At 34.6% G+C, this 26,888-nt stretch overlaps 1 long non-coding RNA gene across 4 annotated transcripts in view; it reads left to right on the top strand.

Moving 5' to 3' along the window:
• LOC149916162 (uncharacterized) overlaps nucleotides 1–26,888 on the top strand; it is a 78,490-nt gene that overhangs the window by 27,272 nt on the left and 24,330 nt on the right. For all 4 annotated transcript variants that reach the window (XR_016470769.1, XR_016470768.1, XR_016470766.1 and 1 more), the window contains one exon: nucleotides 4,100–4,208. This is a non-coding gene — a long non-coding RNA (uncharacterized LOC149916162). The remainder of the gene's footprint in view (nucleotides 1–4,099; nucleotides 4,209–26,888) is intronic.

The raw sequence follows: 26,888 nt of genomic DNA, 5'->3' as shown, positions 1-26,888 counted from the left end.
AACTCTTGCTAACAAGTTGTACACCTTACTGGTGTGTCAGAACAACACTGCTAGAGGCATTCTGGCATCAGGCTGGACTGATAAGTGCATTGCAGAGTAATAGCTTTTTGACAGCTATTTTATTCTTGAACATTTGTGGAATGCACACAACACTTTTGATTAAAGTGAGCTTGAGTTCTTAAAACTGTTATTTTCTTTTCCCTAGATATTTTCATTCATGTGCTTTTTTTTCCCCCTGACAATTACGATGGTAAATATTGTAAAATTAATAAAAATGAAAAGCTAAGGTTTACATTTTAACTAGGTATGAAATAGAATTCTATGTAGGGTGCTCTTAAAGTAATGCCTCCAACTTATTTCCATGGAAACTGCAACAGATAGTGCCATTGCTCTTTATCTGAATAAATTTTCAGGTACAAAACTTATTTTTCAGCATAGTCACCACCATTAGCTATGCACATTGACAAAAGCCTGCATGATGTGCTCATTGAAATCTGCATCGGCTGAGGTGACCTACTGTTGCAAAGCTGCTTTGTAGGCACCACTGCTAGGAAAACATTGCCCATGCAGTCAGTCTTTCATTGGCTCAAATAGGTTGAAGTCAGAAGGCACCTATTCCAGACTATAGAGTGGGTGTGCTAGGGCAATCCAGCCAGGATCAGCAATGTGTTCTGTAGTCTTCAAACTGTTATGGGACCTGGAGTTGCTGTGTTGCAAGAGAAAGGATGTCTTCTCTGGCTTGACTTTGGAAGTTTGAGCCTTTAGCTTAGTCAGCATCATGGTGTAACAGTCAGATGTAATAGAACAGGAGACATTGCTTTTGGAACAATCCTTCTAAATATTTTCCTCCCTGTTTATACTGTAGAAAAAGCTTCCTCTTGTATCTGCAACTTGTGTGTATTCCACACTCATTGGAGGAATTTTTAGATATCTACCCTGTGTGTTTATCCAACTCCTTCAGGACGTTGTCTTTGAATAGACAGAGAACTGATGAGTCTCCTCAATTCAATAGCGTTAAGCAAATGTGAAAGAGAAGTTTGTATAAAATGAGATGGAAGTTTGCTGTCTCCTGAGCCTGAAGTTTTAAAGATTGAAGCATGAAATACTTCAGAGTTCTTCAGAGGAGGGTTTGTTCTTCTCATTCTAGGAATGACATGCTTCAGTAAGCAGTCAATTTCCAGAATATTCTTAAGTGTCTATCAGTGTACATAAACAGACATCTGTTATCCATGGTGATACAACAGTTGCTCTTACTGAGCTGAAACAGTAGACAATACCACTACAATGCTGTTTTACATATACTAGGCTGTTGGATGTGTTGCTTTAAACGTGCTAATGTTGCATTCTGAAACAACGTGTGCCATATGGTATCTGAACCTTAATGTACATGCCCAGAGCTGTTTCAAATGCGTCAGTGTAACTGTGACGTCCATATTAGCTGTGGCAGCTACAGTGTGGGAGATTCTTACTGTTCTAGATGAACAGCTGGATATTAGATAGGATGCTTATGCATCAAAGGTGTCATTAGGTGCCTACCTTTAACAGCTGAATTATTTCTTCAAACACACTTAGGACAAACTTACGGATCTGCGTTAGCACTTTACATACACCTTACTAACATAGCACTTTACTAACACCTTCAATGGAATGAAAGGTGAAGATGATTTTACAAGTCAGAGAGAGATTTTTTTTTCAGAAATTTTCTCAGGAAAAAGCTATATCTAACCCATGACAACAGGTATATTGCTGTGGTTAATTTTCAAATGGACAAGGTCTTACATTTTTAGGTTGTAGAGACATTAGGAATGGCAGATTATATGGATCTAGATTTTATGTCAGCAGTCATATAATTTAAAGGTTGCTCTTCATGTTGCCAAGGGCTTAATTGTCCTTATTTTCCACGCTCACTACTGTTTACTTGTGTATGTGAAATGTCTAATATCAATGTAAGGCTGCGTATTTATATTCTAAAGCTCAATATATGTCTAATTACAAAACTAAACATGGAAGATGTGTCAAGTTAGTGGCCTGGAGGGAGATTGGGAAAAAAAAAAAGTAACTAAACGGGATCTGTACTTGTACTCCTGACTTATCCATTCAAGCATTTTAACTGGCAGACTCCTTCTAATCCCCTGACAGCACCTGGAGGAGTGTCGGTAGAACACCAAACGGATGGTGGAAAGATATGATATGTGACACTGGGGCAAGATCTGAACCCAGACAAATGAAATCTGTCAGCCAGCTCCTCAAAGGCTGCCACAGTTCTTATCACTGCTTGGTTGAGCTGGCTTGATACACAGCCTTATTGTATTATTCAGCTGGTTTGATTTTCCTTTTTATGACAACCTTACCCTGGAGACCATCCATCTCTTTGCTGTGCTGGAAAACGACCATAACTGAATGATATTTCAATATAATTTATAATCCTATACTGTAAACAAAAGTGATGGTTGCTTCCAAGTGCCATGAAGAATTCTGATAGGTTCATTTGGACCCTTGTTGTTTTATTTTTTTGGGTGGGAAGTCTGGAATTGGAGGATTTTTTTGTAGTTCAGCTTAATAAATCTTATACAAGAAAAGCTATGAAAAACACTGAAAAAGACAGGAAATGTTTCAGAATCTGTCCAGGCAACTAATGATGCATGTAAACAACTACAGCTGCAACAAATTATTTGCCAAAAGTTTGAATAGTAGTTATTATTTTCAGCTTTTTGGATAATATCCTGGAATGAAGGGCTTAATGATGATAAATTGTTCTTAAGTGAAATATCTGAATCTGAAAGCATCGAAACTAAATTTGGATCCTAAAATCCACACTTTAACTAAATGCTACAATGAAAATGTGAGGTGAAATAGTTTTACTGCTGCCTTCTGTGGCAAGTTCAAGCTTGTATGTTACCCTTTTTTGTGTGTACATATCCCTCAGTTCCAAGTGAGGAAAGGTGTTTAGATTACATATGAACTTGTGTGTAGTCACAATGTCTATATGATCAAAAAGCCTGGAATATATATAGGAATGATTAGTCATGTCAATTTGATAATTAGCTATATGTTAGACATTAATTGCACAAGAGTACACAAGAAGTTAAACAGTATCAGTACTGGAAACTTTTTCATAGTCTGACAACAGCTAGCAAAGAATGACTGGATAAGAGTGCTCTGTTGCAATCTGTACTACTGAAGCAATCTGTGCTACTGAACCTAGGAATCCCTATCATTATAACCATCCATTATAAAATGCAACTGTGAAATCCTTTGTTGGCTTGAAGTCTACCAGAGTTCAGAAGATGGACGTGAAAAATCAAGTGTAACTAGTAATCAGCTCCATGCTACTGAATGGAATTATAGAAGAAAATGAATTATGTTATTGTAACAAGCCATTAACAAAATACTAATGCACAAGGACAGACAACCTAGATGTTAATAATTCCATTTCATTCAACAGTTAAGAAAGCTTTCATAAGTTGAAGCAACAGCAACCTAAAGGAAACTCAGACCCTTATTGTCTTCTTTTAGAGAATCAGACAAAAGTTTGAACAGCAAACTGTCATCCAGAGAATAGAATATTAAATATTTGAGTACAGACAGTGAGTACAGTGATCATTATGATGAAGACAGTCTCTGTATATTGATACATCATTTTTATCCTGTTACTCACTTCTGAGTAATTGCTCAGAATTCATGGGGGAAAAAAAAGCCACAGCCATACTCATCTTTATTCATATTACTTGAAATGACTTAGAATTATTGTACAGAAGTCTGTAGTGTTAAGCTTTATGTAATTTAAATGGTAAGAACCCTGTTGCATTGTTATTCTATTAGAATATTGTATTATTAAGAAATTCTAGCTTCATTTTTTTGAATTAGCTCATTTATGGAATGGCAGGCCTTTTACTGACAGTAATTGTCAATATATTTTGTTTCTTCATTAAACAGCTTGGTTTTGCCACTTACACGTCAAAACATATGCTGCTGCTCCCATGCAATCATACACACACCAAGTTTCTTCTGTATTCTTAAACTCTTGGTTCTTCTGTTGATACTGGTAGTCTGATGGGTAGCATTCATTCCAGTAACAATTCTATGTGTTTCTTTACAGTTGGATTCCTTTGAAACCAGTGGAGATAAAATGTCTGTGATACGTATGCTGAAGGCATACTTAAAATATTATCACTGCATCTTTGATGAAGATGGGAAACAGGAAGCAAGTAAGAGAAAATAAAATTAGCTTACAAATCAGTAATATATCTCTTGCACATAGATAACCATTTCCTAACACTCTCAGCTTTTCTCCACTCTTCCTTTCCTTTTCAAATATTGATGTAACTTCAGCCTGATATAATATCAAGGAAAAAAATGAACACACCTGAGTAAGGTAAGGTTTGGACAGTTGTGACACCAACAACTTCACTGTTATGTTTCAAAAATCTTTCTTTTTTGCTCCAGTTCTACCTTTTTTGCTCTAAGTTTTGCTCTAGTATTGGTAAATTAAATATGAAATAAGGTTATTCAGATGACAGTTAATATGACATCATTTCTTGTTTGAATGTATTTATTTGTTGATGGAACAGTGAAACACCATGTGTCAATCTGATGAGGATTTGGCTTCACATCACTTTAATTTACTTTATTCTTTCATGTTTTAACTCCTTGGTATTTTGCTACTCCTCCTTGAAAAGCTATCCAGGAGCAGGCATCATAGCTGACTTTCATTTAAGGAAGTATGTTTTCCTGTACTTTTGTCTCCCCTAACGCAGTATGTTTAGTTTTTTACTTTTTTGATTGAGAATTTGAATGTTAAAAACCACTCAGATACATATAAACACTCAGTGAGCTGGGACACATACACACGTACAAACAGGATCCAGGGTGTTCTTTCAGACATTTTTCAGTTTCAAGTTTTAACAGAACAAGTCTATTTTCTTAATTATTTGGAGCTTCAGCATATTATAGCAAAAATAATTATGGCAAGATTCATCAGTAGCTCAGTAAACTTTTCTAAAACTTATTTTCTGTCTTAAATATTATCCTCTTACAATGTCTAACAATATCTTTAAATGTTCTGTATTTTCTAATTTTTTGTTTTTCTTTCAGAAATGTTTTAAACAAAAGTTTTTTTCTTACAGTCTTCTGGACAAATCAGTTTATTTTGAGCGTCCCCAGTTAATACCCACATCATAAATGTCTTTAATCCCATGGAGCCCCAGTCACTTACTACATAGCTGGGCAAATCAGGTTAACTGAGGCCAGCATCTGCTCAACATGACCTGAAGTAATTGGTTGCAATGAAGGAAAAAGATATATAAATCTGCCTTACAATAAATAGAGATTGTAAGAAATAATGAAACAGTCCACTTCAAATTAGAAGAAGAAAAGTTTTCCATTATTGATTTGTTGATATTACAGGTTGCTAGCATGATGCTTACATCTTGCACTTCTCAGTACTTCATGCTGAGCAAGATTCATCTTGGAGCAGAAAGTGTATCAGCTTAAAAACACAACTGTAACTGAAATTTTTAACAGATGCTTCACTCAGGTAATGCCCATTTACTGGCATTTGACAAACAATTTGAATTTTCTTTTTTTGCCAGTATGTGAGATACTGGTTTTGCAGTGTTTACCTCTGGGTACAGGAATCAGACCTATCGCGATAATGCTCTTGCCGTGGATCCATTTGATTCATATTTTTTACATGAGATAGCATAAATAATAGGAGCCAGATATGTTTATACAATATTAATATAAAATAAAAATATTCAAGTAATTAAAAATCACATGTAGAATGTGATTGTGAAATTTGCTTTATTGTTGTTGCTTAAGCTTAATGATACTTTGAAACATACCACATCAAAGTCTTTAACAAAGCATCCTGCTCTTAATTTTTTTCTTTTTAATATTATTCTTACAAATATAAAGTACAAAGAGGCAGTTTACAAAGACAGTAACTGAAATGGAAGTGTACAGTATAGCTCAATTGTAATCCCATTAAGTAATTCTATTTGCTGATGCAATACAAGGCAAGTCAAGAGTACAGTCTTTTTTGTACACGTCAAATGGTTCTATAATAATTCAAACGCTGACAGTTGGCATTGTTCTCTGACTGGCAAACAAAGCAACTATTTCAATGTTTGATCCATTTTTTTGTGACTGTGTAAAATGACATTCTGCATCAAACATTTAGAAAAAATAATAGGGAAGAGTTTTTTCTGTACTGTGTTCAAGTGAACTAACTTGAAGTGAACAACTGCTGACATATTCACACTTAACAACAGCTAATCTGCAAATGACATTCACAAGAACTACAGTATTCCTTCTCACCACAACCTTTGGTATTTTTCTCTGACCAATATTAAATGGGCAGGAGTCAATTCAAGGCACTTTTCAGCAATGTCAAGTGACACAACAATGGGCAATGTACACAAATCAGAATATAGAAAGTTCCATAGGAACATGAGGAAAAACTTCCTGTGAAGGTGGCAGAGCACTGGCACAAGCTGCCCAGAGAGGTTGTGGATTTTCCTTCTCTGGCAATGCTCAAATCCTGCCTGGACTCCTTCTCTTGAAATCTACTGTAGGGAACTGCTTTAGCAGGCATTTGGACTAGTTATCTCCAGAGATTCCTTCCAAATTCTGTGATTCCACATGTTTTGGCATGGAAATGTTAGAGAGTGATCCATATAGGCTTATAATACAAATTGAGCAAATGTAGTGACTGTTAACCTGGAAGCAGCAACTTTCCATTGATTTCCTCACACGGAAGCTTCCATCTTCTTATATCTCAAAACCCACTGCCTTAGAAACAGGTAAGTAGCATCTTTTTGATTGTGTAGATACTCAGGCATTATCAGAACCTATGGTCTGAGAATGCAAGAACTCACTGAGGAAGAAATAACTGGTGTGATGAGGAATGCTGTAGGAGGAGGAAAGAGTGGAAGAAGAGCATGGGATCAACATTAATTTGAGAGAGATTAGAGGTGTCCTATGATAGTATAAATATAGTATCCTAATTCAAGGATCAGTCTGCCAAAAAATGGACCTGTGTGCATCTTTTTCACTTTAAATCTCTTTTCCCACAGACCTACTGTAATAAAACACTGTGGAACTTTTCAGAGATAACAAAATCTGTGATAGTTCATCTGCTCATACTCAACTCAGATCAGCACCACAGAGTGTGACTCAGGGATTCAAGAGACGATAGGGACCTTATTGTGTACCACAGCCAATATGCTATTCTGTGTATTCAGTAACCTTTCATGCTTTCAGAATTTTACTATTTCTATTTCTGAAGATTGACGTAAGTTGTCCTGGTTATCTCAGCTCAGGTCCTGTTCAACTGCTAAGCAACCTACACAACCACCTTCATTCATACCCTATCATCTGTCATCTTAGGCCATCGTCTGAGTTCTGTCCTGTTTTTCTCTTCTCAGATTTTAAAATATGAGGCAGGAGTCATCCCTGTTGCTCTTTTCTTCCCTTTCCCTCCCTCCTCAAAATCAAGAAAACTATCAGAACATTAAAAAACAAAAAAGAATGCAGTAACAAATATTCCCTTTACAAATAGATTCATTACCATAGCGCAGTTATCCTTCAGCTACTAGCAGCTGCAAATGGAACAGGGAGATGTTAGTGCTCACTTCTACTGATCTCATTATACAAACCACTAAAAGAAGTAAGGGAATACATTTGGAGAGCTTTCATGTGGTTAAAATGACAGGGGAAATTCATTCTTTGATATCCCCTTGTTCAATGTATCTAGCTCACTTTGTGCCTGCCCCTCAAAAGGCAAGGCTGTAAAAATACAAGATTGTTGAGAAAGGAATTTGAAAAATGAAAAAAGGCTCTAATTAAAGGGACAGAAATATTCTTAGAAAGTGTTTCTCGGTGTTTTAAAGTTCAAAACCTGACCACCTATCCAGATCTCCTCATTAAGAGTCAGGTTCAATTTTCATGCAGAGAGCTTGTACTGGTTTTCTACATATCTGGACAAATGCTTACTACTTTTATTTCTATATTGCCAAGGTGGGTAATTACCACAGATTAATGTGTGTGTTTATGACCTGATGATCTTGGTAGGAAAATGTAAGCATCGTTGTTTTTTAAATTGGGAATGAAAGCACAAATGTTAACAGATTTGTTCACAGTAACCTGGAATGCAAGACAGTATCTGTCTGTGGAATGCCATGTTACCCACGAAGCATTTTTTATTTCTTTTTTCCTTCAACTTCTCTCTCTTTTTTTTTTTTTCATTTTCATTCGAACAATATCTATAGGAGAATGGTCCATGCAGAACTGTAGGTAATTTCAGATGGAGGGTGAAGTTAATAGTATCTATATACTTATGCATATATTTTTGGGTATGTGTATTTTGAAATAGGTGAGGCAGAGAAAGCCATCGTAAGGTTTGAGCAAAAAATTAGAAACCCTGACACATCTACATGATATCAAAAATGACAGTGGCTGTAGAGAATTCATTGCCTTTCAGAGTGTAACAGTATATATAGTGTTGTACATAGAGATAAAATGCTCCCCTTTAGTTTTCAGGCCACTGATTAAATATGTTTTCTTTCAGTTTTGTTTTCCTTCTCTGTTACACCCATAGTTTAAGTCCCTGCACAGTTGGTTCTTGCTCTTCAGAGAATTCATCTGTATAGTCCTTACTTCTACAGCTTTTCCAACCTAGGGGGATATACTGAAGTCTGACAGTAGAAAGAGATATGTGCGTGGCTACTTTGATGGGAACTCTGAGTTATCATCATAAATAGCTATGTGGTTCCCTTAAGAATTTAATTAGTAATTTCGCTTGAATTATTCACTTGGAAAAAGGCACTGCACTGGGTAACTTCTAATCTAATTAGGCTATTATCTAGTAATAGAAGATGAACATCTCCAAATAGAAGATGAATGTTAATTTTCAGTCAATAGGGGTATTAGTCTTTGAGGTAATGCACACGGTTTTGTAATGCTCCCCATTCCTATTAAAGCAGAAATCTTTTAAAACAAACAACAACAAACAAAGAACAATGACAAAAACCCTGAGGTTAAACAATACTTTGTGGAATTTAGTTACATGTTGTAAAATAGAATGAAAATTACGTAGGGGAGGAAATGGCCTGTAAGAGTGAGGATTAAATTTATATATATAATGTATATATTAATAAATAATACCTAGGTTGCTTCAAAAGCAATGCCTTCTGTTTATTTCCATGAAAACTACAACACATACAAAGAGCACAAGAACACTATTTGATAGAGAAAATTCTCAGCTGCAAAATCCTTTTTTTCTATGTAGTCTCAATCATTAGATGTGCATTTTTTGCCAGCAATGAACATAAGCCGGCACGCTGTGCTTGTAGGGGAAAAAAAAAAAGATAATAAATCTGCAAACAGGTGATTTGCTGTTGTCGCTGCTGAAGTACATTTTCCACTGCCTTTCTGTGCTGACACTTGGTCTTCATAAATGTTTAGCAATTGTCAGTGAATATTAAGGGAGCACTGTTTTTCACATGGAGGAATTCAATGACACACCTTTCCTTTATCCACACCTTCCATGTCAGATACTATTTTGTGGGACTTCCCCTCTGCTCTGTCTCATGATAACAAAATGTAATGGAATATTGGCAGGAACATTCACCTTCTACTGCCATACCACCAACATCCGCCTCTGATATTGTGGGCCAATATAATAAAACAGGAGACATTGCTTTCAAAGCAGTGCTTAAGAATATATTGAGTATGTAAAAATATTTTTACATTTTCTGATAATACATCCTCTAAATGAAGTATAGTTTTCAGTCATTATATGATTTTAAAAGTATGTATATAAAAATAAGTACTCCTGCTTGAAAATATTGTGATTAATAGAGTAATGAGGCTATATTTTAATTTTACTGAATTACTGCAAATAGATGTATTATTTTTTCTTCACCAAGCAAAAGCATTTAAGCAGGAGTTTATATTACTGTTATGCATCAGTTATATTAACTCTGGGACTTCAGTCTGCATTACTACAATGATTAATTAAAGGCCTTGTTCAGGATGAGTGAACATCATTATTGTTTTTAAATAGGAAAGGCAGATAACCATTACTGATTATTCCTCAATTCCCAGTCTCACTTGTTAAAGACTAAAGAATATTAAAATAAGTTGCGTAGTTTTCATGAGGCTATAAATGGAGCCAAGAATAATACAATTAATGTGCAACATATACTAAGGTAAAGAGTGAAATTTGGATTAAAGAGTAATATAATAGGCAACAGCGCTGTCAGTTCTATTAGTAAGGTAAAAAATTTAGACTATAGCTTTCATTTAAACAATTTTTTTGTAATTGCACAACATTTTTAGAATGCATTCACATGTGCTGCAGCACAACTTAAAGCATGTATGTGAATCTAAGTAATTAGCCTTAAGAAGTATGATTGTAGAAATTATGTGATCTTGAGTACTTCATACAAGTAAGGATACTAAAATTCAAAACTGGGTGCTAATTAATTGACCATTAGGTGTGATGCACATTGTTTAAAATCAAAAACTGAGAAATACTGTTAACTTGGCTGAAATCAGGATTTGTAGCCATACATCTGTGCTGTGGCCTCCGGTGGGCAAAGTCATAGCTCTAAAGGGGTGTAAGCAGGCAGAGATCCGGTAACGTTTTTGATATTCAACTTGCCAAAGAGACTTTATTTTGCATGTTTGAGTGGTTGGCTTTGAGTCCTGGGTAAGAGAAATGAGAGTAGGTTTCCTATCTCAGTCAATTGTATCAGCAGGTGCACAGTCTGCAAGCTGTACAATCCAACAAAATAAAAAGTCATGTGCTATGTGTAACATTTTTAATCCCATGATTCCCAGAATGGATCTAGAAACTAGAAAATGTTGTATACAGGCATTTGCAATTGCAATAATAATTAGAAATTTAAGTTATGGAATCAGATTGTAATCTGTCTTGTTAAAGCTGGTAGACTTAACCACTAGATAAATTAGAAAGCTGGGAAAATTTATGTTCTTTGTTGTGACAAACCTTGTGTAAGGCTGTAGAGTCTTCCTCAGAATTGTAGTTTAAATTGCTTTACTGAAGACATTACTTATCCAGTTTTAAGGAAGGAATGTGGAGAGGGAAGTAGTCTGAGCATAACTGGAGCATCAGATACCTTAGATGTGATAAGTAACGAAGGATTGCAATCTTTTGTTTTTCTTTACTGTTTCAATAGAAGTCCATAGAACAATGATCTCAGCTCTCAGCTTCCATGGGTGCATCTGCTTCAGTAATGTAATTAAATATTGTCCTGTTCTATGCACCCACCTTAATCCTCCAGCATGTTTCTTCCCTCTAGTATCATGACTGATTTCTGGCACAGAAATTGTAAATGCAACAGTGAAGGGTGGTATGATGTGTGTAACAGCTACAGAGAAAGCAGCTCCCAACTACAGCTTGCACCAAAATAGAAGCGTTTTGTTTGGCTCTCACCTTTTGGCCAGAAAGGAATGGGAAGAGCATACATTTTTACAGTGTAAAGAAAGGGAGAAAAATGTGTGTACCACTTACGAAAAAAAATGCATTCTTTTTAAGCAAGGAAGCATTTTAAGAAGATGTTTTTGGGGCAGATGTCGTAAAGAACCCAAACCAATCTTTGTGGTTCTCACTGGACCACATTTTATTCTTATCTGTCCTTTTAAAAAAATATAGAAGGAACTGCTGAACTGATATTACTTGCATAACAGTCTCAATAACTAAGAATTCAAATACAAACAGGGATGTAAGCAAACAAAAACTTTAACAAAAGTCATAAGTTGACAGATTAACAGAAAATAATAAAGCGATTGACATAATGTGCTCTACTAAACAACAGATGTCCGCATAAAAGGAAGAGAAAAAGGTTCAGGATTCTGCTAGTAGAAGGATTTTTCAAATAACACATAACAAATCTTCAAATAGTGTAAACTAGAATTACCAGTAATAGATAAAATATAATGTTTTTCAAAAATTCCTTTGACTCCAGTATCCTACCTGTATACTTAAAACTTTTATGCATGCAATCTCAAGTGAAACAATAAGATTGACTGTGGATTTCTCTCTCCTTCCTTCCTTCTGAAGGAAAAGATTGCTTCCTTCTGAAGAATAGCTTTCTAAAAATTGAATTTCTCTAGTCATAAATAAGTAGGACTGGCTATCGTTTCATTATGATGGACTTCCAATTGAAGTTCTGTATGATAAAGAAAACTTCATCTCTAAATATTTCTCAAAAAACATTTTTCTTTGCTTGTGAGTGGTATTTTTGAATTATGTGTTTCCTTTTATGTTAAACTAAACATTCCAGAATTACCCCAAGAAACTTAGCACTTTCTGTCTCTGTCTTCCATCCTCAAGTTCTCTAACAACTGAAGTTTTTTTTTTTGAGGATTTGAGGCATCCATTATTTTCCCACTTTAGCCTTCCAGAGAGAGCATTACTAACTTAGAACTGGAGAAAATAAATTAAAAAAAAAAAAAAGTGAGGAAAGTTTAAGTTCATTAAATGTTATTTCCATCCTAATGCATTGTGGACGAATTATTGTTCTATATATACATTACTGTAAATTAGAGAAAAAACAGGCTAAAAATATATTTCAGAACAGCTGCCTGAAACAGTTTCAGTTTTGCATTGAGGATGACAAAAGGCAGTATTTGATTTTCTTGACGCTGTAGAGTTGAATATTTTAGCTAGAAGAAAACTTTGTGTGATACCACTGCCATCTTGAGTTTAACAGCTGAATTTCTATTCAAACCAATTCTTTATGTCTAACATTGAGACTGAGGGTAAAATGCTGAAAATTTGCTTCAGTACTCGTATTTTAATTTAAATATCCTGTTTTTACTATTTACCTCATTAAGCTCTGAAACTAAAGTCATGTGTGGAAGCTTATAATGTATTTGGATTTTGGTGGGGCTGAAAATAATGGAGAAGTCCATTAAAAATAATAAAGTGTAAGGCCTCATCTGGCTGAGAAAATCCATAAATGTAATCTACTGAGAGACAAGTCTGTAAGTACTTGACTTTCTCAGTTCTCTTTCCTAAATAAGACTTTGGAGCTGTGATAATTAATAATTGAAAAACTAGGGAAAAGAGACCCTTTACTTGGGCCAGTATGGAAGCTCTTATTTTTGTGGAAATGTTCATTTTTGGAAAGCACTTGGATCATATGATGATCGATACATTAGAAGAATAATGAGACATAATTTTAGTTGGCTTGTTCCTGCAAATGGTGTTGGAAAACTATTCTACATAACTTCCCTGAGACCATGCTAGGTTTACTTCTATGGATTTGAATATTTCAAGGCAGTTTCAGAGTCAGTAGTGCAGAATTGAGGGAAAGGGATTACAGTGAAGTAATTCATATCCATCACAGTATTTACATTCAAATATTGTACTCTTCCTTATATAAGTAAAATGAATGTCATTCCAAGATAATGCTATCCATAGTTGAATGTTACAGCCACGTGCTTACCATGATGACTGTCATTACAGGCTCCCATGCTTCAAGCTGTGCTATTGATTGTTTTCTGCTTCCTGTATTTGAGTTCTATTAACCTCAGTCGTTTCTGGATCTCAGGGTCTCTTTAGCCTTGCTCTACCCTTCTTGGAACACATGCATTTCTTTGCAGTAGGTCCGTTTGTCTCACAGTACATTATAGTGGTTGTCTCTGCTATAAACTGTAGGAGCTTGGCCCCCTTGCTGTAAAGAGGGTTCTACTTTTATTATCAGTTATTGCACATCTAGGTCTTTTCTCCTCCGTTTTTAGCTTCAGTATTCTTTCCTTGTATTGAATTTCACTTGTTCTACTTCGTTAGTCACCTAAGTGGGTTTCTGTTTTTGTTTTCGTGCTCTCTGTGAGGAAAATCTTTTTCCACTTCAGACTTTTTTGTTCTATATAAATGTATGTCGTCTATTGAGTTAGAATTTTTTTTTCAAGTTCCACTAAATGCAGTATTTAAATGCTGCTTCTAGAAATAGTTTGATCTCACCGACTGCCTTTTTTTTTTTTTTTTTTTTCTGTTAGGTAATGCATGATGTTTTCCAGCTTCTACTTACAGTTTGTCGTTTAAGTGGTCAGTTGCTAGTATGGTTACTTCAAACTTTTGACCTCTGCTCCTCAAATTCAGTATCCTCAACATGTAGTATCAATGTATTTCAGGTTTTTGGTTGATTTAGTACTTTTCTATCTGTATTAGAATGTAACGTGGTAATTTTAGAACCTAATTTTTTGAAGATTACAGTAAATGTAAAGAAGTTTCTACATAGCAAATTTTCAATCTTTTACAGCTACAGGAGTACTTTAATGAAATATTACGGGTATGATGGTCTATGAAATTCTGCACTGTGATTCCAATGAGATTTAGGAAAGCTTTTCAGCAACTGGATCGTGAACTTTTATTTTCAGTTTTGGGAAGGGAAAAATCATTTAAGGCTTTCAGGGTTCAGTGATTTTGAAACTAAGCCACTGTACAGAACTGTCACGAGACTTATCCATGTGAAAGCCCAGGCAAGATGATCCAAGCTAGGATTATTTGTTTATGTCTCATTTTTCATGTTACTGGTAAGTGAATTACTACATCAGAGGGAAACTGTATAGCCAATATGGAAATGATTTTGTGAAAGTACTTGCCAGCTCTTCAAACTCAGTGCTGCAATACAAGTTATTTCTGGAAAACCCGCTTCCTTTTTTCTTGTGTGCCTGTGTATTCCAGTGGTCTGAAGTAACTCCATAAAGGCAGATTGGGATGCTTTTTAGAAATTTTAAGCTGGTAGCCCTCTCTGCTGAAGCTTGCTGTGGGCAGAGTCTACTTCTATGTGATTATCAAGCTTTATATTTGAACTTCAGTGAGAATAAAATGCTTGTTGTCTATGCAGTCCTTTCACATTTGTGTTGAATTTAGCAACCTGATATTGTTTTGTGTTTTTTTTTCCTGCTAGTGCTACTTCTTCAATGAGAATTTGGTGCAAACACACTAGATCTCACCAGGCTATCATCAATACATTCTTTGCAGTCAATTCAGTACTGAGAATAGGCCTGTGTCTAAATGGTGGTATGAATTACATATGACAACTGGCAAGGAATCTGTCATCTACTACCAAGGTCTTTGTCTGGTCTAAATGCTGCAGATATGTATTGAAAATAAAGAGCTTGTAGTTTCGTTTGATCTAGGCTGGACTTCCAGGGACTTTCATCTATCTACATTCATTCTAATTCAGAATTCACTTCAAAGTCGGAATGAATCTGTCTAACCTGTACCAATCATGTCCAGAATACCAGCTTTTGATATGAACGTACATAAGCAGCTTGAATGTGCTGTAAAGTTCTCGTTTCTGATATGTGCTAATAACTGTATAAAGGAAGACATGTCTGATAAAGTTTGGAATCTAGTATCTCGTGATATTTCTTTGGGTAGCAATGTGCATGGGTTATACCACTTATTGGCTGTTGGAAAGGAGGAAAAGGCGGTAACAGCTATCATACAAGGTGAGTGATGGAAGAGGAGACCTTTAAGGATCAGACAAAACTGACTACAGCTAGTGGGTAGATGGTGGCATTTTGCAAAAATGAAGACTTACTACATTTTCTTTCTGTCAGAATTTAGCAGAATATTTGTCTCTTTTTCTTTAGGACCAGCAATTTCAAACTCTTTATAAATGTATCTTAAAAGTGACTGAAAATAATAGAAAATATCACAATTAGCTACTGTGTAAAAAAGTGATCAATGAGTTGTAGATTTATGATAAGAACTCTGCAGAAAAGATAGTGCACAGTAATTGCCAGTGCTGTTTACTTTTCGGGAAGGCCATTGTATTCTTAGTGTATTATGAATTACAAAAATTGGGAGTAGGCAGTGTTAGTGATTAAAGTTAACTGAGAAAAACCAAGTGGAAGTGGATAAGAGTTTGTATGTAGAAAATGGCACTGGGCGTGTGTTCCATGCAAAGCTACGTAACTTGGAAGAATGACTAGAGATGTTTTTGTGGGAAACTGAAAGCATGCATCAGACTCGAGAAAAGGAGGCTGAGGAAAAAGCTGATTGCTTGCTAAAGCTACCTGACAGCAGATTACGGGTAGAAGGTGTGGTTTCTTTTCTTAGGTGACAAGTGATAGGACATGAGCCGTGGTTCTTAAATTGCATCAGGGAGGTTTAGATTAGATGTCAGGAAGAATTTCTTCGTGGAGAGAGTGGCTTGGCATTGCAACAGACTGCCCGGAGAAGTGGTAGTCACCTTCCCTGAAGATGCTTAAAAGATATGTGGATGTTGTGCTTAGAGACATGATTTACTGGTGGACTTGGTGGTGGTTGGACTTGATCTTAAAGGTCTTTTCCAATCTAAATGATTATATGATTCTATGATCAGCAAAAGTTCATTTATTTTTGTCTCAGGAAGTGCTTACTGCATGGTATTTCTGTGTGTCAAACAACTTGCCTGGATATAATGTATGTTGCTCTTTCCTGTGGTCATGCATTTACATTACAAAAATAGCTTAGCTTATTTAAAACCATTCCCTAGATTATATACTTTGAACAAAATATAAGCTGCTCTTCTTGAAAAAAAGTTTTGAAGTGTAGTAAAATGTGTGCTTGTGGTGTTTTGTTTTTTTTTTTTTTAATGGCCTTGGAAGTAGAAGTAAATCATTTTCCTGTAAAGACAAAGCCCACATTTACTTTTGTCACTGTAGACAAAGTCAATGTCCCATTAAAGAATGTGAATAGTGAATGGGTAGAGTGAAGCAAGACCAGATATACTGAATACAGGCTTTAAAGATTAATAGACATCTTTAACTCTGTAAAATGGGGAACTACAAGAAAGATCATCCAAAATAGTCCTTATTGGCTGGTGGGATAATGTAGATCTAGAAATTAGCTTGGCAGAGCTTAACTGTAGTTTTAGATTGGTAATTGCTTTGGTTGACAAAGGAATAATTTTTTTAAACCTTCTCTCTGACATTTATGTTAAGTATGGGAATTCAAAGGGAAACTGATCAAAAGATAGTTTTCATTAGATCTGGACTGTGATGGTAAGGAAAAGACAATCACTTGGCCTGCTGAGAGTATGGGAACCAACTGCATCATTAAACAAAGAAGGTTAAAATAAATTGTTTCATTCTGTATTTCCTGTGACACTTTGAATTGCCCTGGATCAGTTAGGCAGTAAAGGACAGATTACAGTTGTAAGAGGTATTTTTAAAAGTGTGTCTCTGGTCTAATAAAAGGACTTAATTTGTGCATTAAACCTTTTTGGATGGAAATTAGTGCAAAGAATTAAGATGTCTGGCAGATATAAAAAAGGAATTCTTTGCTGCTATAAATTTAAAATTCTCATAGTGCCCTAATAATGGGTAGTGTTTGTTTGCTTGTACAAGGACTTCTGTCTGTTCCTTGTGAAGAGAAAATGTAACTTGATTTATACCATTCCTAACTGCCTTCCATTTTTTAGTTATCTCTGGGACTCCTGGACATAATGTAGGATAGGCATAGATAAATAATCAGTTGTAGAATTTAGCTTAATTTTCAGATCTTATTTCATCATGAATTCTGGTTTAAGGGCAAATTGTTGCAGTTTAAATTAGCAGGTCTGATGTTTAATGTCTATTTCACAAGATTATCTTCTAAATTATGTAATCTGATGTAAAGTTCTTCGAAATCACTTGATATTTCTGCTGATATCAAGCCTTTAGAATCAATCTCACCTGTGCTCATTTGTGCAAAGACACAACAAATCTATAATAATGAGAAAGTAGAAGATCGTATTTTCTGCATGTTTTTATGTTAATATTTTTCTCATGATGTTACATTTTTACTTTAATCTAAATCTTCCATTACACTGTCAGCAATACAGTCAGCAGGGGTTGAAATAAAGCCAATATACAGAGAAAAAGAAGTCAAATATTATGGTAATTTTAATTATCTGTCTATTCTAGTAATGGAATGTGAAAGAATCTCAGCTAAAACTATCCATAATTCAAACAAATATTCTGTGAAAATAATATGGAAGCTCTGATTCATCTAGTGATTTAAGGTTTGTTTAATCATGGTATTGTGGAGAAATGTTTGTAAAGCTTGATAAATTAAACTAAAATTCAGTATGGCAGCAGATTCAAATAGTATCCATGTAAGTATTCAAATTCTGAAATGTGTGTACAGAAACTAGGTAGGGTGGTTTACTTACTGAACCCACTAAAAGTGTGGTTTGATGCAAATGAAATATAGAATTCCCAAATGTGAAACTAAATTATTTTATGGATGTACATCTCTAATAATGAAAAAAACTTGTTGAGACTAAAATTCATTTTAATGAATATTATGATGACATAGGAAAGAAAAGTGATGACACTTGCTAGAAATGCTTTCTTAATATGCACTGATATATTTTCTACTATACTATAAATTACTTTGAAAAATGCTGAAATTTGAATTTAAGCATCATGTGCTAGGGTAGTGATTTTTCTTTTTTAAAATGCATACTTGTGTTTGAACTTTAATTTATGTGAAATTTTCAGGGGTTCTGGTGCAAATATTCTACTTTCTATGTGGACTATGTAATGAACCTGTATAGTAATTACTGCTCTAGCCTTTCTTCTCGTAGTAACTCTGTGCTGTTGTACTTCTGTGAACAGAACTTATGATAAACAGAGATTTATCTGAGGATTTGATGAAAGTTACCTTAAGTAGTACAGAATTCTGCCATTCACAAAACATTTCCAGGCCACTTTTTTAGCATGAGTTATATGAAGCTAAAACTCATGAATTATATTCTTTTGGTAGCAACTTAGGAAAAGCACATTTGGAAAACTCTTTTGCTTCTCAAAGATGGAGCTACTAGCAGTGTTGGTCAGCTTCCTGCAAAGAGGGGAAAAAAAACCGATGAACTTCCTACACTTCAAATCTCCAAAGAAAAGTATCATAAACCGAGTTGTTGTATCACTTGTTCCACCTAAAACTCCAAAACCTTTCAGCAGTCATCGTATTATTTCTACTGCCAGAGATGCAAGATGAGTACAGTTTGTTTTTATACTCCTGAAGTGTCCAGAGAGCTTTAAAAGAGATGAGTCAAATGCTTTAAGTGTGGTCAACCATGATGTGTTTAGTAATTCATGTCAACTACGAGACTTTAAGTTAATATTTTATACTCTTCATAACTGTGGAAATATTTTTTTTTAGGGGCTAAAGATATTTTTTGTGTGGTAATCTGCTCATTTACTACACTTTTTAGCTCATTTAATTGCATTTAAATTTTGCTGCATTTAATTGGGATGTTGGTTAGGAACTCCATGATACACTGTTAACAGCTTTTTTTCTTTTCTACTTGCTTTTATGGGTGTAAATGCCAAGATAATAGTAAGGCTGGATTGGCAACAGACCTATAGCTGAGCCAACTGGGGGATGCAGCTGTGAGCAGGCTGCCATAACTAACTGTGATTTGGACAGGAGGGTTAGATTAGGTGATGTCCGGAGGTCCCTTCCAGAGTTAACCATTCTGCAATTCTTTGTTGACACTTACAATACATGCTTTCCTTCCAATGAATAGCAGCACAGATGTAAAAGACATATATGTAATACCTACGATTAACGTAGGGCATTGCCTCTAACAACCATAAAAGCCATCTGAAACTGCCTGAAATGATGGCCTTTGAAAATAAATTGCACTCAAATCACCCAGCTGCAGACAATTTTAGTAAAAACATTGCTGAGCCGATATGTAGGTTGATGATGTTTCCATTGGTTATGGTTTGCAAGCCTCCTATTAATTTCTCAACAGAAGCTGCATAATCATTCATCTTTAGAAAAGCTATTTCAAAGATTTATGGGAGCATAATGTGAAAATAAGACTAATGTATTATCTGTAAAGGGCATTAATGTTCATGCTACTCATAGCATAAATCAAGGGTCAAGTGGTCATTCACATCAAAATAGGTAAGACTCCCTGTATTACTCCCTTTAATTCACACCCACTAGCATGCATTCTTTTTTACCTGCAATAAGAAATGAGCCAAAGCACGTTGCTTTTGTGGTCTGTACCTAAAAATATTACAAAAATAGCAACACTTGGAGAGACTAGAACAGAGGGAGAGAAGTATACTGAGGATGAACATCCACTGTCTCCCTGTGTTTGACCACTTAGAGATGAATGTTCTTCATGTATGCAGTGGAGTTGCGTTGAGAGCTAAGAGATGCATTTTGTTCTGAGACAGCATTTGTAATATTGGAAGTATATATTCCTAGTCCCAATTTGGTGAATCACAAGTTCCTCAAACAGTTTGTTCTAGTCTTCTATATATTAAAATACAACTGTTTCAAGTAGGCTGATTTGGGCTTTCAAAGAATGATGAGAATAAAAATACCTATTGTACAGAAATGATAAAACTGCCTTCCAATTTTCCTTCAAAATTTTGTTTGCTTTCCTTTCAAGATTTTGAGGGTTTTTAATTTTTTCTTTAATATTTTGCTTATGTACCAATAAATCCAGATATCCATGAAGTGAAATGTAATCACCAGAACAGAGAACAGCAAAGCTACAAAGTCATAAGAGTGTTATTAAAAAATTGTAGATTTGAAATGGCATTTAGCAGTAGATATCCCAATTGGAATGAGAGATAAGGCAAGGTAGTTTCTGAAAATGCTGCAGTGTTGGACAGTTATGAATATGTCTTTATAAAGAATCTTTTAGAGTTGAGAGATCCAGGAAAGAAGTGTAATATTAACATAGGCTCTGCATGTGGGATTTCAGAATTGCACCAATACCCTTACATGAAAAAAGTTTTGCATACTTTAATGATTGCAGATAGCAGTCCATCCTGTATCTAGTTCAAAAATTATCTATCTTGACAACAGCTGGATAAGCAACACTTTTAATCAAACTGAAGCATTACTTTGCTCCTTGGAATGTAGCTTAGTGAATTGCTCATTTCTTTTTCTAGGTATTTCCTTAAGGTCTCATGTAACAATTGTGAAGTTTCCAGCTGACTTTGTTTGTTATATATGTTTTAGGTCTGGGGTGGAGGAAAAAGTCCTCAGCAGCATACATCTCCTCCAAGGAAAATTTCTTTTTACTAGCAAAGGCTGATACATGCATATTCCTCTGGTATCACATATGTTTTAGCATATGTCAAAGTAATATTTTCTATAATATCACACACTGAACAAATATTAAATTTGTGTGTGTGTGTATACCCTATTGCATTAGCTTGAGGTCAGTTTGATCATTTCTGGTCTTTTCCTTCTGATATTCAATTTTCAGCTAAGCTAAACTGTGGCACATCAACAGGTTTTGATACAGGAAGCTCTATTTTGAATATTGCCTGAGGATATTAAGCCAAGAGCTGACAAGAAGATGAATGTTCATCAGAAGTAACAAATTCAGTTTCCTGGAGAAACTGCTGACATCACTGTTCCAAATAAAGGTGCTTATCTGCCATTCGAGGTGTTGTAATGACAGCAGCTGTTTAGGGTGATCCTAAAGAGATAAGGGACTTGATGAATTTACTGGAGAGTCCCCCTTCCTTGTAAGTTTAAGAACAAAATGCATTACCATGATCTCAGTACGTAATATATTAAGGTAAAAATTTCAGATTGTATCCATGCAATTTCATGAGTGATCTTTGAAATTTATACTGATTTTGGAAGCTTCTGATGTGATTGTAGGCATGACATACATGTTTGTGTTGCTAGAAGGACTGAATATTATCACTAACCTTTTTATTACTGTTCTATACTTTTATTAACTAGTTTTATTTTATTTTTATCTGTAACTATGTAATTTGACACATGAATTTTTCCTAATAGTAAAAATAGCTGTTTCATTAGTGAATTGAGCATAGTCACAAAAAACAGTAAAAATAGATGAAGGCCATGAAGTCAAACTACCCAGCTAATATCAATAGGTGTAACGTAGAGTTTTCTTTTAGTTAAAGTGCATCAAAATAGTTAAGATACTAATTTTGTTGAGAATCTGAAACAGATTTGTCTAGCATTGAGTCTGTTTTGATGATATGCATCTTTTGTTGAGACTCTTAATAGCTTTTTGAATATAGGTTATTCTTCTGATGCGTGTTAAAAAGGCTAATTAATTTATTCTTCAATAAGCCAAATGACAAGAGTTGCCAACTTTCTACTCCTCAGATTGTAGCTAAAAGAAGCTAAGTCCAAAAAGAGTAGTCAAGATAATATAAAAGTGAGGAATGAAAATTTTGGGGTGTAATAGTTTACATAGTTCTTTGATCTTGTACACGACATATGTAAAAGTTTTTCAACAGCAGAAAAATTTGATTTTTTTTTTAATCTGGTGCAAATTTTCTATTGTACTGATCTTTCTAACAAGGTTATTATTATTCTGTTATAGTTGATTTTGTTCTGGGAATATCACTTAGTGATGAATCCTGTGCCGTTTTAGTAATCATGAGCCTTTTGAGAAAATAATTACAATATAATGATTTCTACAGAGGACAATTTATATTTTGATCAGAGGTTATAGATGTCAAACTTGATATATCGCTTATCAGCATTTTTCTGACATAATCGGGAGGGATTTTCTTTATCCATTTTCTAATTTTTTGAAAGATTTCCATCTAAGGTCAAGACAATTTAAAATCGAAGAGCTGCTTTTATTTTATCAAACTTTAACTGATATATGGGAGATTTGCCTTTTCTTTAAGGAAGTGCTATATTAATTTTATTCTGAATTTAGATGCAGCATAATCATTGAGATCTGTAAGTATCCATTTTTCAGCTGCAACTTTTTTCATACTCTATTTTTAGGGAAAGCTTACGTAATGTAATTTTTCTTCTGTTTGCATATTAAAAGCAGTGCAAAGTTTTAGCACATATAGGTACCAGGCATGTACTTTTTATGACTAGTCAAGGTACTTGCAGAAATTTCCTCTGTCATTTTGAAACTGCAGTAAGCTATGGAGCTGTTGTGTCCAAATTGTACTGAGAGGGAAGAAGAGGGATACTAGTGCTGTTCTGGTCAGATTTGCAAATGCCAGTACATTTAGTGATGCAGTGAATGAGTGTGAAAGATAAGTATAGATTAGAAAGATCCTATTTGTAGTAGAGGCAACATAACTTTTTTTTCTTTACCTTGGTACATAAAGTATTATTTTGCATACTTTGTAAAGCCTTACAATGCATGCTTATGTGATTAACTTGTGTCTTAATGCTTTATGTTCTTAGCATATCATAGTATGGATATACGGTCTGTGTGTAACCTATCTTCATTTAGGTTTTTAAAATTGCATGTGCCATCATACAAAATGTCAAAATACTTAATTAGGATATGCTACTAATTCTTGATTCATGACAAATATACACCGTTGGTGCACTGCAACAAATATTTTCTCCCCATTCATTTATATTCAGAGCCAAAAGTCTCACAAGAACAACTGAACAAGTCTATGAGTAGGAAATGTTAATAAATTTTTGCTTTTTAACTGAAATCCCAAACCAGTATGCTAGTCTGCTGAAGGAACAGATTATGTACATACCTGTAACTGTGAGCTCAGTAACCAGAATTTAAGTTGGTATTTAATGTAAAAACAAAACAAAACAAAAAACAACTAGAAATGAAGGAAGGAAGAAAAAATATAGATTTCCCAACTAAGAAAGTAATTACATGAGGTTATGTTCATGTTAAATTAAGGGAAATTTTTCAGGCACTTTAATGGAAAAATGACATTTCAGTACTGGACATCAAACTAATTTCTTCCTCTTGGCTGTTCACAAGTCTCAACTATTGGAGTTATATTTTGTGTCTTTTGAGTCATTAATGCAACTGCTCGTATTTAAACATGGATAGACTATTCAGATCTGTATTTTCTGGATTAGCAGGCCATCCTTACCTTAAATTATCTATTGTACTTTATCATAAATTTATCCAGTGACTCTGTCTTGATCGTATGAATTTCTGTATGGTTACGTTTCTATATGGCATGCAATCTTTATTCTTGAAAAAAAGGAAAATTATCTATTTCCCTCCATAGTCTACTGTAACTGTTCCATCACAGTCACTGTTTAAAACAATTGTTCCTTTGTTTTAATTGTAATTTCCCTGGCTTCTTTTTCATATTGCATTGTTCTCTGCACAGAGAGACATTTTTTAAGTGATATTTTCTTCTTATGCATGTACTAATCATTTTTAATTCCTTTCAATCTACTTTTTGATAAGCTAAATAGACTGAACTCTTTAAATCTCACTGCAAGTATTTTCCTGCATTCTTCATATAATGTTTTATGTCTTTCTCTGAGCTTTCTCCTCCTTTTCAGAATGATTTTTAGCATTTGAACACTCAATCTCCATGACATATTCCAGAAATAGCAGTGAAATTATTTACTGCTCTTCATTATTTTTTTTTTTATTTTACCTCTGAATTGCCTAATCACTCTGGCATCAACAGTCCCTCTCTATGAAAATTTCCTGTTCTATTTGTATGTCATATACAAATTTACTGCCTACGGTATGCCAGTTAAATTAAAATGAATCTTGTCAGTGCAAGAGGTGGAGAAAGTGTATCAGGGATATTTTCTTTCCATGTATTTGGACTGCTTGGTGTAGAAAACTGTATTAGAAGCTAGCATTCTAGCTGTGAAGGGTACATGCCTGCTCCCAGTTCTTTCCATCCCTGCTGAAAGCAGAGGAATGGCGGTAGTATTATGGTAAAGCAGAATGAAATTTGAATTTCCACTGCTTAGTTACTTTGTTCTCCATACTTTGCACTTATAGAAGTTGCTTTTACATATCAATATAGATTTCAACCTATGCTAGGGAAACTACTTTAGTGGGGCATTTGGACTAGATGATCTCCAGAGGTCCCTTTCAACAACTCTGTGATTCTGTGATCTAAAAAAACAATCTTGTTTCTCACTCCTATTTTCTGTTCTCTGAGTCTTATTGCTTTTAGTCTGAATGATACAAGATACCACTGGATTGCTAATGTAGACTGTGTTTTTCCTCAGAAACACTACCAGATACTGCACTCAGTTCTCTATTCTTAATTCTGCTGAAGCATTGTTCTTCCTGTAAATTCTTCATAAGGCCATTTTGTTCAATACATTCCTATCAATATTTCTAAGCGAAATACAAATATATTTCCAACTGTATTATCTGTAACGTTACATTGTACTCCTACTGAAAACCTCTGTACTTGATCTCTTATTTCTGCCTTGGGCAATTCATTTTCTGATATTGTAAATAATGAAAAACTTATGGGATGTTTTATTTTTTTCTTGGCCCACTTGAACTTCTTATTGAACAATTTTGGTTTTTAAAATCCTTTGCTGAATAAATCTCTGTAGGGCAAATCCTATCCCTAGGGTAAAACCTATACAGGTAGGATATGAATTAATATGTGCATCTGAGGAAATCTTTGGTCAGCTGATATTTCTCCATTGATGCTCTCTGCAGGTATTTCAGTGTCCTCCACTCTCTTTCCCTAAAGATACATGTCATTATTGATCTACTGACAGCACAAGCCTACTGATAAATCTTCCATAATCTGCTGCAGAATGTGTATGTACTGACACCATAAGCATTTTATGGGCTTATAAAGGTGAAACCGTAAAGTTGTGCTTGTTGCAGAATAAGACCTTTTCAACTGCAGAAGAAAAGTAAAAAAAATACCTTCCAAGTTATAGAGTCTGAAGTCTTTCCAACTTATCAACTCTTCAGAAATGGGAATCATTTTTCAGTCTCTCTATACTTAAAATAATATTGTATTTAAGAGAAGCAGACAAGGTTAGCATTTATTATTATTATTATTAGTAGTAGTAGTAGTAGTACAGAATGAAGCTGAACTAGTTTCATTTGTATAACAAACTAATTTCCAAACTTAAAATGTGAAAGAGTCTTACTAAGCTCTTAGCTCATTTCCCGAGTTGCCTCTTGTTGTTTTTGGCACAAACTGCTTCAGAACTTTTTCCAGATCAGAGAAGACCTCCCGCTGCAGACTTGGAGATGATCTTGTAAACATAATTATTAGCATTATCTAAGCAGGAGAATGAGATCAAATTTTGATCTAGTCCTGTTATTCTCTGGATGATCCCATTTTTACTGTGACATATCTTTGTGCAGGAGTTTGAAAAGCAGCACTTCAGTCTTTTATTCTCACTGTCTATTTTTATTGTTTTTTAAATTATTTAGCCAATTTGTTAAAGTTTCCTTCAACACAATGTTCTGGAAATATCTTGTTTACCTTACTCATGTGAAACTTCTCTACAATACTGCTCCAGTATATCAGTTTAAAATCCTCTGACATTTTTACGTTGACTATGGTCTGACTGTAAATGATGAACACTGATAATTTGTTTTGGTGATTTAGCCATCACAAACTGGATTGCAGCCACCAAATTAGCTGAAACTGTTACAATGTTATTTAGCAGATTATAAACATGTGGCATTTAGTATAAATAATCTAGAGAAGAGTCCATTGCAGCTGTTTGGTTTTCCTTCAGGCTTTCTGCAAAACTTTCTACCTTGCAGTCAGCCTCCAATGATGCAGTCTGTGTAATGAGTTAATTTCCTTATTAAAATGCAAATTGGTTTCCTTAACATAAAGTGTATAATATACCCTAAATGGCAACACTAGTGAGACAGATAAATATATGCAGATTCATATACTAAAATTTAAACAAATAGGTGTATAAACTCCTATATTAACTTGGAAAAAATATAGAGTGTGTAGAACATTCTATTTTGGGGAAATAAATGAATATTAAAAACTATAATTGAATCATTTCATTGATGAGATGAAAATGAATATGAAGCCAGGATTCACTTTGATATGTATAGTTGGAACTGATAAATTTTACTATTTTTATCAGTGTAAGTTCCAACGTTCGGGTACAAAATTACTCGTTGGTATCAGTGAAACAGAACATTCTG

Source organism: Phasianus colchicus, chromosome 13, assembly GCF_987193195.1.
Source record: "Phasianus colchicus chromosome 13, bPhaCol1.hap1.1, whole genome shotgun sequence".
NCBI lineage: Eukaryota > Metazoa > Chordata > Aves > Galliformes > Phasianidae > Phasianus > Phasianus colchicus.
This window is presented reverse-complemented; position numbering and strand designations above follow the sequence as displayed.